The sequence below is a fragment of the Diabrotica undecimpunctata genome, chromosome 9, assembly GCF_040954645.1.
Source record: "Diabrotica undecimpunctata isolate CICGRU chromosome 9, icDiaUnde3, whole genome shotgun sequence".
In the NCBI taxonomy this organism is placed as follows: Eukaryota; Metazoa; Arthropoda; class Insecta; order Coleoptera; family Chrysomelidae; genus Diabrotica; species Diabrotica undecimpunctata.
Window position 1 is genome coordinate 85,992,355 of NC_092811.1, and position 16,585 is coordinate 86,008,939.

The 16,585-nt window shown below is 32.8% G+C and overlaps 1 protein-coding gene across 3 annotated transcripts in view; it reads right to left on the minus strand.

Moving 5' to 3' along the window:
* LOC140450217 (phospholipid-transporting ATPase ABCA3-like) overlaps positions 1–16,585 on the minus strand; it is a 372,486-nt gene that overhangs the window by 271,111 nt on the left and 84,790 nt on the right. The window lies entirely within an intron of this gene.

Genomic DNA, 16,585 nt, shown 5'->3' on the forward strand with positions numbered 1-16,585 from the left:
TATTAAAGAGATATTTTGCGTAGACACTGCTCTACGAAATAAATCTAATTTTTTAGTGAAACATTTGTAGACTCAAAAGAAAAGCACAAAAATATTAAATTCGGGGCATTATTTTTTCTGAGAAAAATATTCACCACTTAATAAACACCTAAAGGTATCTAATTCTTTTGAAAATTTAGAGGTCATAAACTGTTATGGTTTATTCATGACGTTTTCTCTGCAACTAAGGCAGATATTATAAAAGGCAGACGACGTAAAAGCTCCTGTATCCTCAAGTATATACGCTATTTGTAGCAACCGTGTACCAGTAATGGTCTGTAGTTTGGTCCGAATTTACCAATTATACAGTTCTTCTTCAATTCAAGTCAGATGAATATTTGCATTTCTTTTTGTTGTTAAAATCTACAATTATTAAACACAACCAGATGTAATGTGGTAAATGTTTGTAGTCTGCAACGGTTCCCTTGTATCTTAGGTAGATCATGGTATTTTTTATATGGTCGTTGTTAGTTTTAAAATATACTTTACGTATGTTTTATGTTTTCCTAATATCTCAGATCTTGCTGATTCGACTGTAAGATTAATATAAGAAAAGAAAGTTTTACCTTCTGATTTTCGTTATTAAATATTGTAGTAAACTTTTTTTGTACATTTTTCTGTTGAACTACAAAAATTAAGAAAAGTTTACAAAAGATATAGCACTACTACCGCGTCCGTAGGGGTTTTCCAAAATTCGCAAGAACCGTCATTTGAACAACAACTTTATTCAGCATCAAAACAAAATAAAGAAGTCACATAACCTTAAGGATCATTCCACCAAACATTTGAAGGAAGAATGGAAATAGCTAGAAAACGCATTACAAACGGTTATATGGTTTAAAACACAAGCTATATATATATATATATATATATATATATATATATATATATATATATATATATATATATATATATATATATATATATATATATATATATATATACGTCCATCAAGAGTCACAATACCCGCCAACAGTGAGGACCAAGGAGTAAACCTTTCTTGCTTTATAATAAAAATGATACAGATAGGTCTTATCGGCAAAATCTTAATAATAAAAATATGTAGTAAATAAAATATGCAGAATATTAAACGTCATTTTTTAAGACTGTACACTATAATAGAAAGTGACACGATTTTGCTAAAAAAAGCATAGAAAATCCTTTAAAATGAGAATTTTTATTCAGATTTAAACAAGTATAATTTAATTATAAAAATAGCAATTATTTGAAAACTTAAACACAAGTAATGATACTGACGTTAAAACCACAAAACATTTATAGATAAAATTATCATATGATTAAAATCCATAAACTAATTTTCAAAACCAAATGCAGATTTTTGCTTTAATCTGTGCCTTATAAGAATTGCAAGGCGGAACAGACGTTGATAAAGATGTTATTAGAGACAAGGGGAATCTAAAAATTGCATTCCACAACATATCTCCTCAACTAAGCAAAAATCCTTAACGAATTGGTTTCTAGTACTCGTACAGAGTATATCGGAATAAAAAGAAAAACGACAGTTAAGATTTGATTTTACGTACAGTGCGTCTGTGTTTCCGCCTAATACGTATTTCGTACTCTGGTATAGGTACTCTGTACGAGTACTAGAAACCAATTCGTTAAGGATTTTTGCTTAGTTGATGAGATATGTTGTGGAATGCAATTTTCAAATTTCCCATGTCTCTAATAACATCTTTATCAACGTCTGTTTTGACTTGCAATTCTTAGAAGGCACAGATTCAAGCAAAAATCTGAATTTGGTTTCGAAAATTAGTTTACGGATTTTAATATCAGATGTCGCTATTTGCGTCTATACGAAGCCATGTTAGAGTTGCTTCCTCAGACAGAAAAGATTTATTTTCACGTTCAGAGCGACTGGGAATAGCCGTCTCTGAAGAACCCTATTAGGGCGAAATACGTATAAGGCGGATAGACGCACAGACGCACTGTACGTGAAATCAAATCTTAACTGTCTTTTTTCTTCTTATCATATGATTGTTAAAAAACAATTAATAATTACTTGTTTAAAAAGCACTTAAAGTGCATACCGGTAAACTGATGGTTTGAGGATGTCTTTGATATTAATTGTCAGTCTCCATTGTGGCATTCCAACGAGCTGTTCGTATAAGAACCGGCGCAGAACGGAATTCAAAAGCTCAGCAGGTGGGGAGAGATGACCGCGAAAATACCGCGAAAATTTAAAATTGGTAGTGTATACTGTCCTACAAATTTATAATTGCGTGATTTTAAATTAACAAATTAATAATATTTTATAGGAGATAAAAGGAAATGTTATATTATTTGATTTGTTTGTGTAAAATTTATGTTACACAACAAGAAAGAAACTGTGATATTCACGACAAAAAATGCAAGGAAATTGGAAACACACACTCCGTCTATCATCCAATGAAAATAGTAATAAGTTTTATTAAAACTAGTGATTATATAAAATCACTAGACTGTTAACACGTTGAAGACCGTGACACACATTACATGAAATGTTAATGTGTGTCACACATTTAGTGTCACAATTTATCAATTTAAGTATAACGGGGGATTCCTTAATGCTGTCTATCTTGAGGAAAAGAGACTATTCTTAGTGTTAAAAACATTATAATAAGAAAGAATGAAAATATGAATTCAATCAACGCTAGGTAATATTTTTTGGTGACTGTCTCAAGATAATTGACAGTTTAGATAAAGAAAACCAACCTGGCCGTTAAAGACAGGCAGATCTCAAGTGTTCTTACCCCAATAATTATGAAAAAAGTGGGAGTGAAATGAAGCTTTGAGGATTATTGGGATACGCAGCGGTGAAATAAGTGTACTCTTTTAACTGAGTTTCAAGCTTTCGAAAATGTTTATCTTCATCGTCAGGGAAAAACTAAAATAAAGTGCTAATGTTAGTAAAACATTCTCGAAAAAAATTTTTTTATTAAAAGATGTAAAAGTTGTTTTTTTTACTTACGTTATTGAGATTAGTATTTCTTGGATGTTACACTAACATGTGACAATATTACGAACCACTCATAAAATGAGTTAAAAATAAAAAAATACATAGTGTAAAAAATTTTTTAAATTGACAAGTTATATAAACTGACACATAAGAAAAAGACAAAATCAAAAAAATTGTTTAAAGGCGAAGTGTGCCAGCCAACTGTGAATTGTGATTAAGAAAAAATGTCATTTTGGACATTGCTAATGACGCAACTTCTTCTTTTATTATTTTATCTTATTCTTATGAAGTATTACTCTTAATAGAATATAAATCAAAATTTACCTTGAAACCAAAATTGTAAACTAAAAATTTTTTTAAGATAGAATAATGAAATTTGAAAAAATTACAATAAATCAATTGATGAAACATCATTGGAATAGATAATGGTAATCCAAATATAATAGGTAGGAGTAAATAGTGCTTAATTGATTTATATCACTCCTTTTGTTCATTGCATTGGAATTCTAAAAAATGAATGCCATTTCTAAGAAAAGTCTTTTAGTGTAGTTAGACTCTATAGATAAAACTTTTGGTTTCAAATAACTTTCTGGTAAATTTTGATTTATATTCTATTAAGAGTAATACTTCATAAGAATAAGATAAAATAATAAAAGAAGAAGTTGGGTCATTTGCAATGTCCAAAATGACATTTTTTCTTAATCACAATTCACAGTTGGTTGGCACACTTCGCCTTTAAACAATTTTTTTGATTTTTTCTTTTTCTTATGTGTCAGTTTATATAATTTATTTGTTTAGTTTATATAATTACAAAATTTTTTACACCATGTATTTTTTAATTTTTAACTTATTTTATGAGTGGTTCGTAATATTATCACATGTTAGTGTAACATCCAAGAAATACTTATCTCAATAACGTAAGTAAAAAAACAACTTTTACATCTTTTAATAAAAAAATTTTTTTCGAGGATGTTTTACTAACATCAGCACTTTATTTTAGTTTTTTCCTGACGATGAAAATAAACGTTTTCGAAAGCTTGAAACTCAGTTAAAAGAATACACTTATTTCACCGCTGCGTATCCCAATAATCCTCAAAGCTCCGTTTTCTAACGTAGTCAGCGAAGACTTCTTTTTTCCTTTTCTATATATATATATATATATATATATATATATATATATATATATATATATATATATATATATATATATATATATATTAAAATCACATTAGGATTCACGTAAAAAAGTAAACAAGGTTTATCTGAATATTGTTTGATTCGCGATAGATGGCGCTGTAGTCACAGAAAAACATATACAGATCAAAAGTCAGCAAACTAGTTTTTATCGTTTTGCACAGTTTTTTATGAATTTTTTGCAAAATCCGAATCTTCAATGGGGGTTCTCACTTAAGATTTCACAATTGCCCCCCTCCCCGATCTAAGGGATGAAGCTGGGGGTCGTGTTTGGTATCATTTAATAGATCTAAATTTTTAGATATTAATTATGTCAAATTTTCCTATAACGTGTAATTAGAACTCCCAAAGAGTGACTCTGTATATATTTGTGTAAAATCTAAGCAATTCTTAAACGTAAATAAATAAATGAAAGCAAGACATAATTATCTTACGTTCTTTAGTAACATGATAATAGCAATATAGGTATTTTGTGAATTTTATCATATTGTGCGTTTTTTATCTACGACTAATTAATTATTTAAGATAATTCATTAATCAATTAATTAATTAGTTTCCCGATAGTGGTATCGATATACTTAATTAATAACAACTATAAAAAGTAGTCATCAATAAAATAGTGATTTGTTATTATTCGTTTTATGTGTTAAAATAGTTTATAGTAAACTAGCGGACCAACTCCACATCGAGTTTTTTAAATGAAATTTTTATTTTGCGAGAAAAATTAAGTAAAAATATTTTTATCAATAACTCAAAAACTATAAATGATAATTTCGTGAACTTACATTTTTGAACTCTACGTTGAATTCTCTATTGATTTGACTAATAAAAACGAAACCGGAAGTCGACCTCAAAACCGGAATGCAATTTTTAGTTCATCAAATGTCGACATGGATATCATTTAGCCGTTAATTTTGCATGCTGATCACGAATCCGGTGTCAGATTTGCTCTATCTTGACGTTTTATGCGCGTTTCGGATCACTTCCGGTATCGGATCGCAACCGGAAGTACATATTTAGATTCATCTCGACGAGACTTTTCGATCCATATATACATTGTGGGGTCTAAAACTTAAAGTAAATTTTAACTTCCGGTCATCTCAAAACCGGAAGTGAATTTTTTTACCAAAAGTTGACAATCTCATACGTAATACTAATAATATTCCGAAAAAATATTTTAATTATCTAATATGGTTTTTGAGTAAAGTAGTGGACAAGAAAAGGGCTTAGCGTTTTAGTATATAAGATTGGAAAAACTTTCTATAGTATTTCGGTGAACAATCTAATACTCAACTAATAAATTATTAGCGCATAGAAACCTATCGTTTTTTAATTACTAAGGGTGGTTAAAAAAATATTATCTCTTCCAGTTAATAAAATAAGTATAAAAGCAGCGAAATTAAATTGACTAAAACCAAAAAATAATTTTGGTGTAAAATTGTGAACTATATCCCGGACATATCAAAGTTTACTGTTGCTCTAACATCATATTCATAATTGAGGCGATTTGTTATGAGTTATTGAGTTATGATTTGTATTAATCTATCGTGTGCAATAGTGTCCCACATTCATTAAAATGACGGTAGAGGAGTGGTCAATGACACTTTGGCGTATTATGAATTATTGTTGACAAACGATCCTGCAGGTGCAGTAATAGCCCAACGTTCATGCCTGTCTATGTGTGCCAGTTTCTCGTGCCCAAGGGTGGCCTGTCTTTCAACCTTAAAAGTATTATTTGAGAGTTTTAAGAACTCGTATACACTTTAATTGTTTGCCTTTAGTTATTTGGAAGTTTTATTATGGACATTCCATCAGGTAAATATATTGTCCAGATCATTTTCTTAAGTAATTATTAAAAGTAGAGATTTTGGAATGTGTTAAAAAGTATATTTTAATACACGCTTGAATTATTGTAACTTATCTCTTTCAGGTAAAACCAGTAATAATATCTTTGATAACAAAGATGTATCTAGCATTGAAGATCCATATGCCGATTCAGGTTACAGCCGATTTAGCTACGAATAATTAATTGATAACCAAAAAAAAACAAAAATTTGTTTAATTTATTAATGTTTGTATTTTGAAAACGATTTCCTAAGTGGAAATTGAAACCTCAATAAACTTATTTTAAACTTCAATTGTGGCTTATTCCCATTAAAATAGTAATTACTTTAAGATGCCACAAGAAAATAGTTTCAGAACAAAAGCTTGAAATCTAATACATATTATTTTTAGTCTGTTATTCCAATGTTCTTCGTATTAAACACGTTTTCAAAATATACTGATTCAACAGGTAATGTAAGCAAGGCATGGTTTCTTAATTCTTACGACTATGAACATGTTATCTGATATAAAACCACCGCCAACAAATATAGACACTCATAGAAAATCAACGTTTAACAAAAAGTACTCCTCTATTCAAAAGATGTCGGAATATAAACAAACAAGCTTTGTAGTCCAATCGATAGAGGGTCCGATAATAAATTTGAATGCAGTTGATATAAAAACGTGTGGTAGTCCTTTTAAGATGAAGTCCTGGGTTAGCTAGCGAACTACCGAATAAATGAGCAGAAGGATAAGGAAGAATTAAATAATTAGTAAAGATGTAACTTTTAAGTTTACTTTAATCCTTTACTTTTAATTAATAGAAATGAATAATTCCGTTTGAAGATATTCTTATTTAAAAGGAGTCTCCTTAGACATAGGGGACCAAACTCCACGAACATCTTCAAAAGATAATAACGTTATTTAAAAAAAAATAATATAAAATGATGTAAAAACAATTATGTTTAATGTTTTTTATATCGCTAATAATGATGTCCCATATTCAACAACTGTGAAAATTCCCAACAAAATGTCAACCTTGAAACGAAATCATTTTGTTATAATTTCCTGTTGAATTAATTTCGTTTTTAAAAATTAGAATAGTTCATAAAATTTGCAAAATACTTAACACAATAACTAAAACACAATATTTATGCTTTAGTATACCTATTGTCTTTTTTCTCTTCTTCTTCTTCAAGTGTTATTGCAGAGTTTAGCAATCATTATGGCCACTCTAACTTTCGACGTGATTGCTCTTGAGAGTTGTTTTAAGCTGCAACCACATTATTCTCTTATACTGCTCAACCAAGATATTCGTCTCGTTCTTTTCTTCTTTTATGTCCTTTATGCCCGGTACAATATTTAGAAAGTGTGAATCGGATATAAGAAATAGACAGTTTGGCTTTCATAATGGCTTGGGAAGAGTAGAAGCACTGTATAGTTTCACAAGTCTTGATAAAAAATTTCGAGAACAACAAAAAGATCTTTTCGTCGTGTTTATATACTATGAGAAAGCTTTCTTCTTCTTCTTCGGCTTTTCCCATTATGAGTTCGCCGTTTTCGTCCTCCACAGCACTCTATTCTCCCAGTCACCTTCTCTGAGGTCTCTATCTATCATAGCATTTCCGACGTATGTTTTCCATCTTGTAGCAGGTCTTCCTCTCCGTCTTCTTTCCGGTGGGTCCCAGTTTAATATTCTTTTCGGCCACCTATGCTCTGGCATTCTTTGTACATGCCCGTACCACTGCAGGGCTGTGTTTTCCAACTTTTTTGTAATTGAGCATTTTACTTCCATTCTGTTCCATATTTCCTCCGTTCTTATTCTATCTGCTCTTGTGATTTGTAGACATCTTCTCATAAAGTCCAGTTCAACTGTTTTTATTTTATTTCATATTGTTGTTGTCATTGGCCATACTTCCGCTCCATATAGGGTAATATTCATCACTATGCCTTGAAAGATCCTCTTTTTGTTTTCTTTGGTTAGAGTGTTGTTCCATATCACTACATGAAGTGCACTTGTGGCTTGTTTTTCCCGTGCTATTTTCATTTCTATATCTTTCATACAAGTACCATCTCGGCTAATCATTGACCCTAAATACTTAAAAGCCTTACAACTCCTAATAGTCTCTTCTTCTAAACTTAAGTTCAAATCTGCAACCTCGGGTCCAATACATAAGTATTCGGTCTTGCACATATTTATCTTGAGTCCCCAAAGTTCATATTCTTCCTTTAATTTCCTTATAATATATTCCATATCCTCCCTGTCTTGTGCAAAAATGACTTAATCATCTGCGAAAAGTAGTGAATGTAATAAGAGAAAGCTTTCGACAAAGTTAAACATAACGTTCTCATGGAATGTCTAAAGCTAAAAGAACTCGACAAAAACGATATTAACCTAGAGAGAAATATCTACTGAAACCAACAGCCTGTGGTAACATTAGATGGAAAGTGAGAAAAGACCTACAGGCGCTACTAAACACAATTTGTTATACTGGGGGACCGTTTGATTAAATAATAAACCTTAAGAAAACAAAAATCATGGTTATAAGTAAGAGGGGTAAAGTCATAACAAGGATCCAGATAAAAAATGAAGATATTGAACAAGTGCACAAAATGAAGTACTTACGAGTCTGGATTACTGAAGATCTAAATCGTAAATCAGAAATTTAATCACGAATAGAGCAATTAAGATCTGCCTGTTTGAAGATAAGGAAACTTCTAGGTAACCAAAGTCTCAATCTGCAAATCCGATATCGTAGGGTAAAATTTGTTATCCACTCTATTTTTCTTTATGGTGCAGAAGCTTGGACTTTAAAGGAACGAACCCATTACTGCGATTCATCGGTGCGTAGACGACACGATTTATCTCGCAATATAAGTGACAGCATTTTTTCATGTCATGAACAATCGCTGTGATGACACGTTTTGTCTTATTGATAACATTGAACCGATGACTGCAACATAGTCTGGAAGAGATTCTTCAAAATCGAAGGAAGATTTGATCTTGCTGGTTTGCTTTAGCAGACGAGGAAGATCAAAGGTAAAATATCTAAATATATATTAAAATTAAAGATTGTCTAGTTATGTACTCACTAGTACCTGCAAATATTTTAAACCAAATTTCTGTTTTCATATTAAATGTACAAGTTTTAATTTTAGTACTTCTATAGAAAAAGAAAATTTTGAACTCACAAGATAAATTTAGAACGACATCAAAAAAGAGAATTTCATACGTTACTGCCACAACTTCGATCTGACGTTGTCTGTTTCAGAATGAAAGGTGCTTGTTTTGATAAAATTTTAAACTTAATAAGGGAAGATATTTCTAAACTTCATAGCAATTTTCGTGAACCTATTTCAGCAGAAGAAAGGCTAGCCATTACTTTGAGTTAAATCAATAATCACGTATTGTATTTTTATTTTTATATTGTTCTTATATATCGACATTATGAGGAGTATACAATTGTAAATAGGTGGTTGCTAAAGCCGTAAATGATTGTTCGCAATCTGCACGAGTGGTACGGGGATTATGTTCAAGTGAAATGGTTCCTTGGTCTGGCGAAATAAGTGTCAGAGGTGAAACTATTGGAAGTTGATAGTCGAGAACTCTGGTATTGTTGAATTATTTGCTGCTGCTCTTCATAATGCATTACCTCTTGCTTTGCAATTATTTGGGCAATTTGTACTTTGGTGTCAGCATGACGTTTTGCAGTAAATTGTTTTATTTAGCCAGCATATGATAGTAACAATAAGTATGTTGAATCTTTTGCTGTTTTTTTTTTCTGTTTTTAAAATAACTAATAATAGAGTCAACTGAAGCTGCTGATTTTGTATTTTGTAAGTTTCTCACTTTTCGTGTTTTTTTGGTTCTACAATTGGGGTGGTCATATCGGTACAAGAAGCAGACTCTTTATTTTTTGTACGTAACGGTTTTTCAGAAAGATCACCAATTTCACTGTCTTTTTGGTTTTCTGTAAACTTTGGTTACATATCCTATATCCTCTTTTGTAATAAACACATCTAGAAAAAGAAGTAAATTGTGGCTTTTTTTTCTATTGAGAATTTGATTGATTCTTCTTTGCTGTTAATCTCCATCAGAAATGTATTTAATGGTTCTAGTCCGTGAGACCAAATATTAGAGAACACCTTAAATACACATTTCCACCATTTGTGCCACCATGTGCTTTAGTTGTCTTGTTTGTGGACAATATTTTGTTCGAAATTCTCCATTAATATATCTGCTAATAATGATGATAAGGATGAGCTCAAGGCTAATCCGAAATGTTGTTTGAAAAAATCAATATCTAGTTGTAAATAGGAATTGTCTGTGGAAACTGTTAGTAGCCCCATAATATTTTACCCATTCAATTTGGTTTTTGTTGTCAATGTGTCATCTCTCACTAATTTGGTTCTTATTATTTTGAAAGTTTCCTCCAATAACAAATTAGTGGAAAAGCTGGTGATATCGAAAGTGATTAGCATATTTTTGAAATTGTAAGCTATTTCTGCTAGTTTTTGCAAGAATTGTTGTTAGTTTTTAATAAATGTACAGCCTTTAGCACACAGCACAACAACATTTATTGAGGCGTAGTCTTGGACCAATCAATCTATTAGTGAACAGAATAAATAGCTGCCTATTAAGAAATAAGTTAACTAACACGTATGGATACAAAGTTAAAATCCTCGTGTGCGGTAATTTCTTAAAAAATACACATTAAAGTTATCATATTTGTTTTGCAAGTCCTCTATTTCCTTATTTTTCCTTTATTTCATATGCTCAGTTTTGAAACAGGCAGCTGCCATGGATCAGTTTTCTGGTCCTACCTGGCTATATGTTCTGGCTCGCATTATCTGGTTTTCAAGACAATCCCAACACCAGTTTATGGCAAATAGCATTGAATAATCATAAGGTCAACAACTCTTAGGTCATTCACTATAAGAAGTGGCATCCTTACGAAGTAAGTTTTATACAGAATCTAATCGGAGAAAAGTTTGCTTGATGAGTTCAATTTTGTTAAATTGCAACAGAAAAAAAATATCTAAAACAAAAATAAAGGGAGATCCTAAAGTCTTTAAAAAAAAGTTATTTTGTCTTTTGTTTGTCCTTCTAAATAAGGTTTTGTCAATCGACTGCGGAAAATCCGCACTGGATTTAGGAGTACGATATCCAATACCCAGAGAAAATTATTGTTTTGGCAGAAATAATACACAAAAAATTAGGAGACCATGCTTTCTCGAAGAAACTTTAATAGGCCTTCAATATTTAAGAAAAGTGGTCTGTGGCGATATCAAATTAATACTATGCTGACTTTTTTAGAAGCTACTTATACATCGTCTTTCCAAATTTGTGAATAGGTCGAAGAGAATCAGTAGATTATCCACTTAAATAACCAGATTTAACTTCTCTTGATTTGTCGTTATAGGGATACTTAAAAATTAAAGTAGATCAAAGTATTATACAAACTATGAACTCAAAGTACGAATATGCATTGATTTAGTACAAATAACTCCAGAAAACATAAGCTAAGCTTGATAAAAACTAGATAACTATAAAATCAAAAATCCTGATGTTATTATGTTAAATGAAAACAATTGCGACTTCACGGCAGAATGCAGTAGGATCTGGTTACTATTATTAAAAGAACATTCGAGTTTGATATTAATATTGAGACTAAATTACATGTAGAACCAAATACATACCATGTTGAGCTAGTATCATATGAGTTTTTTTCCTGGTTTTTTCTTATGATTTACTACGGGATCATTAACAGAAAATTTTTACTGTCATCATTGCATTGTCACTTACAATAAACTTGGATGGGTAAAAAGAAGGCCCAGAAGTTGGGTACAATTTTGGGTTACATAAAAATAACCCAAGGGGTGTTCTGCCTTTGAATTTAGTAAAACGACGAAACTCAGGTTTAAAGACTTCCACAATGCTATCGAATCTCATCTGTTTTGAAAGACACAGCGACGAGCATTAGAAAGTGGGTCAACATAAATCAAGACTGGGGATACTGAAGTCGTTTATTTAAAACTAAGTCAGAAAGAAATAAAAATAGATAATCATCCTAAGTGTTGAGGCTCCAAAGAGCCTCATCAGATCCAGCAGGCAACTAGTGGAAAAAATCTTAAAAAAAACAAAAGCGATTAGGCCGGTTAATTCTTCAAATCTTTTAAATCCCTGAGTAAGCACGTAATATTTCCTGCTTTCCTCCAAAAAGGCTTCATGCAAATACAGCCGCAACTATAGCGGGTTTTCATAGCAAGCCTTGTGTTAGCCAATTCCAAAAACTTGGAGGGACGCAAAGGTGGTATTTGTACAAAAGCGAGGAATCTTCCTTACCTCATTTCTCGTAAAAACAATGGACAAACTAGTAGACTACTACATATATATATATATATATATATATATATATATATATATATATATACCCGGTATTTAGGCGTTCCACGCCCTTCCGGTAGGGATCTATGGAGGAGTATCACCTAGCCGCAAGCCCTTATCTCTTGCCGTACTGCTCCACCATAGGCCGATCAGATACCAGCATATTCTAGACTAAGCCGCAGATTCATTTTAGAATTTTAAACTACTGCGTTAGCCTTTTTGTTTGCTATTCACCGAGCCGGGGATTTGAACTGACATCTCTCGCATTGAAGCGAGGGAGAAGCCAGCCGCCCAGCCCGCTTGGCTATCCGATCGACATAGACATAGACGTAGACTACTACATAAGAAGCGAAACTCTAACGAGAAAACCGCCTCACAAACATCAATTTGCCTACCAGACAGGCAAATCCTCTATAAATGCTCTGAACTTCCAAGTCGAAAGTATCGAAAATCCAATATTTAAATTCTTAAAAGAGCAATAGTTAAGAGGAGCATTGGGGCCTTACTAATAGAATGGATTCAGTCAGTGAAAAACACCAGAATTATCACTGCTAGTATTGGGAAAGAATCTGTGACTGTGACAGCAGTAAACGATGCCCTCAACGGGGAATACTATCGCCCCTACTGTAGTCTCTGGTCGTGGATGACCTCCTCACTAAGTTGCATGATGCTAGTTTTACAACCCAAGGTTACGCAGATGACCTATTTATTACAATTAGGGGAAATCATGACCAGATTATAACTAGTCTTATGCAAACTGCTCTTAACGAAATTAAAAGTTAGTGCTCGAGGGAGGGCTTAAATGTCAACCCCAGCAAAACGATTGTGATACCTTTCACGAGGAGACGTAAATATGATTTATGGGCTCCAATTATGAATGACATCACATATATTCCAAAGAAGTAAAATATCTGGGGGCAACCCTAGATCAAAAACTCGCCTGGAATGTCATATTGAAAAAATCCTATCTAGAGCCTTGGTGACAAGTTGGATCTGCCGCAAGACATTTGGAAAGACTTGGGGCGTAAAACCTAAAATGACCCTTTGGCTATAAAAAACGATTATTAGGCCCATGGTCACAAATGCATCTCCGTCTGGTGACCAAAAATACAACAAACAGTAGCTAATTCCAAACTGCAAAAAGTGTAGCAGTTAGCTTGTCTGGGAATCGCTGAGTAATGTCAACATGCTCCACTGTAGCTTTAGAGGTAATGATAAACCCATCTCCCTTGCAGTTCTGAATACAGAGGCAAGCATTAACGACGGCCTTAAAACTGCGACATATACAAATAATGAAACCTGGAGATCTAGTTAGCCACCTAAAAATCTTAAAAGAAATTCCATTGGATTCTAAGGACAGGCCGATAGATGCAATGCCAGTTAAATCCGACTTCGAAACAGCCTTTGAAGTGTTCGTTAAAAACTACAAAATGGGTATAAAAGGTTAAACCGAAACTGGAAGAAGGTGCACTCGTACGGTATAAGGATGGATCTAAGATAGATATAACGGCAGGAGTGGGAGCTAGTGTGCCAAATTTGAGGCTATCCAAATATCTTGGAAACGTTCCAACTATCTTTCACGCAGAAATATATGCTATAGACATTAGTTCCCAAGAATGTCTTAACCGAGACAATCTTAGGGCAAAAGTATTTATTTTATCAGACAGACAAGCCGTCATTTACTTGTGAGTCAAAATTGGTTTGGGACTGTAAACAATCCCTCAAGAAACTGGCGGAATGCAACAAAGTAATTTTGATAGAGTTCCAGGTCACAAGGGAATTGCAGGAAATGGGAAAGCTGACATTCTCGCAAAAGAAGGGGCGAATACCTCATTCCAGGGTCCAGAACCCGTCTCTGGACTATCGAAAAGCCACATCAGACGTGAACTCCGGACCTGGAAACTCAATCAACTAATTGGTCAATTCACAACTTATGAATAAAAATGGAAAATATAATATTACACAAAAAGTACTACTACTGATTAAAAGGACAACGTGAGATATATACTTATTTTGCAAATGAATTTGACAGTTTTTTTAATCAACTAAGATTACATTGGACTAGCACACAGGACAGGCCGACAGATATGCTTACGAAGATAAGCAAAAGACTCATAAAAGGGTCGCATACTGCATTCCAAACCTCTAAATCTGTTGATCTGCCTAACCAATTAAAATTGAAAAAATGGACAAATCAGATAGTTTCTGTGATAAAGAGTAGAGAATAAAAAGAATCGGCAAAACATATACTATGCAACTGCGTACCAGTGTTCTGAAAACGACTAAAATTCTTAGGAGGTCAGTCTAGCGCTCTCTGGCATAGAAAACAATTCACCTATGAATTTAATCAACTTCGTCAAAAGTATTGACATCCTAGAGTTAAACAACTAGATTAAGGGTATGCACAAAATATTTCTATAGGTCCAAGTGCGGTGAGGCTGCAAGGCTTTAACGAACTCAAATAATCTTATTTAATCTAAGTGGAAGGGAACTACATTGAAACTAAATAAAAATGGCGGCACCTCATCTCTTTTATTGGGTGACAAGGAAAATTCGAGGATCCTAGATGTTCGAAGATTCGTAAAAAAAAAATAAAAAATATAACAAATTGGTTTAGTATGTCTAATCCAATATGTATCTAAAGAAATAGAAGCATTCACTTATCATATTCACTTTATCCGAAAAATATTTATCTTTCTGATTTCCAGGCAATATCCGTGTTAGATTCGACAACAGTGCTTTACATCATAACATTGTCGATCATATGGTGTCTGGTTGATGTGCGCGTCAGTGTATATTTTTTTATGTTAATTATTGTCTAACTATTCTCGCTGTTACGTTATAACAGTTATAATACACGCGATTTTACATTCTAAAGTCAGGGTCAAGATCAATTTCATAAGTTCATGTTATATGAATTTAATACATGGTATATTGCTTGGATGTTTTAAATATTAGACTGGATTAAGTTTAATAAGTTTAATACGTGTTTAATTTTTCTGTAACAATGTATTTATTAAAGCTAATAAATTAAATTAAATTAATTTTATAAACGACAAAGTTAACTATTTGATAGTCATGAATGAAACTAAAAGAAAATCATAATACTATGGAGTATAAAAAATACACAAATGAATAATTATTTTTGTTTCGCAAATAAATTCATGCGTCATACAAAAACAGCACAAATTAAATGCGTGACCAGATATGTTGCAAAAAACTATATAGTTTAGATGTGACAAATACGATGATTGTTCGATAAGTGCGTGGCCTAATTTGGTAGTCTTGGTAATCTGTAGATTTTAAAAGATAATAGACACGACGGTATGATGACATATATGGTCAGTGGCTCACCCAGATTTTTTCTGGGAGGGGGGTTGGTTTAGCACCGAATTTTTTTATGCTTTGGGTTTTAGTTTAATTTAAAGTACTAAAGACAGCAGTGCCAATGATTCAGGTATCTGTTATCCTGCCTACCAACTAAGCCCAGTCTCTCCTACTTGTGCGCAGTTGACTGTCGCACGTCACACGTACTCCGAAAACGGGATGGCCGCTATAAGGCTGGCGACATTTTTGGAACACTCCCTTCTCTTTTTTAGATCTTATCCCTGTCGTTCGTTCGGTTGATGTTTCTCTTCTCCTTCTTTCTTTTTAATTATTGTTCGGATGTAATTGTGAACATTATTCCATCCCTCCCTACTTTCTGTTATCTTCACGATCATCTCTCTCACAGTCACAGGGTTCATACCTATTTTTTTATACATTATTTTGTTTCTTTCCACTTTACATCTATTACACTCCAGCATTGTGTGAGTAACAGTGTCGGAATATTCGCAGTATAGACATTTATCTGTATCTGTCTTTCTGATGCTATGAAGATACGCCCTAAAACAGACAATCTACCCAGTCCCTTAGGCTCGCGATCGGCATATTGGTCCACTGGGCAACATCTTACGTGCTGTTCCACTCTTCTTGCCAACTTTCCATTGATCTTTCCCTTTCTTCTTTTTTTTATGGCTGTTGTCAAATGCTCTTTTCTCTCATAGAGATATTTCCTTTCTATCGCTAACACATGCCGAGGAACATAACCCGTGATAATCCACAAGACCGCCGCAGATACAGTTCTGTCGAACTATACTCTCTTATCCTCTATACTATACTCTGTCTACTCTTATCATGAA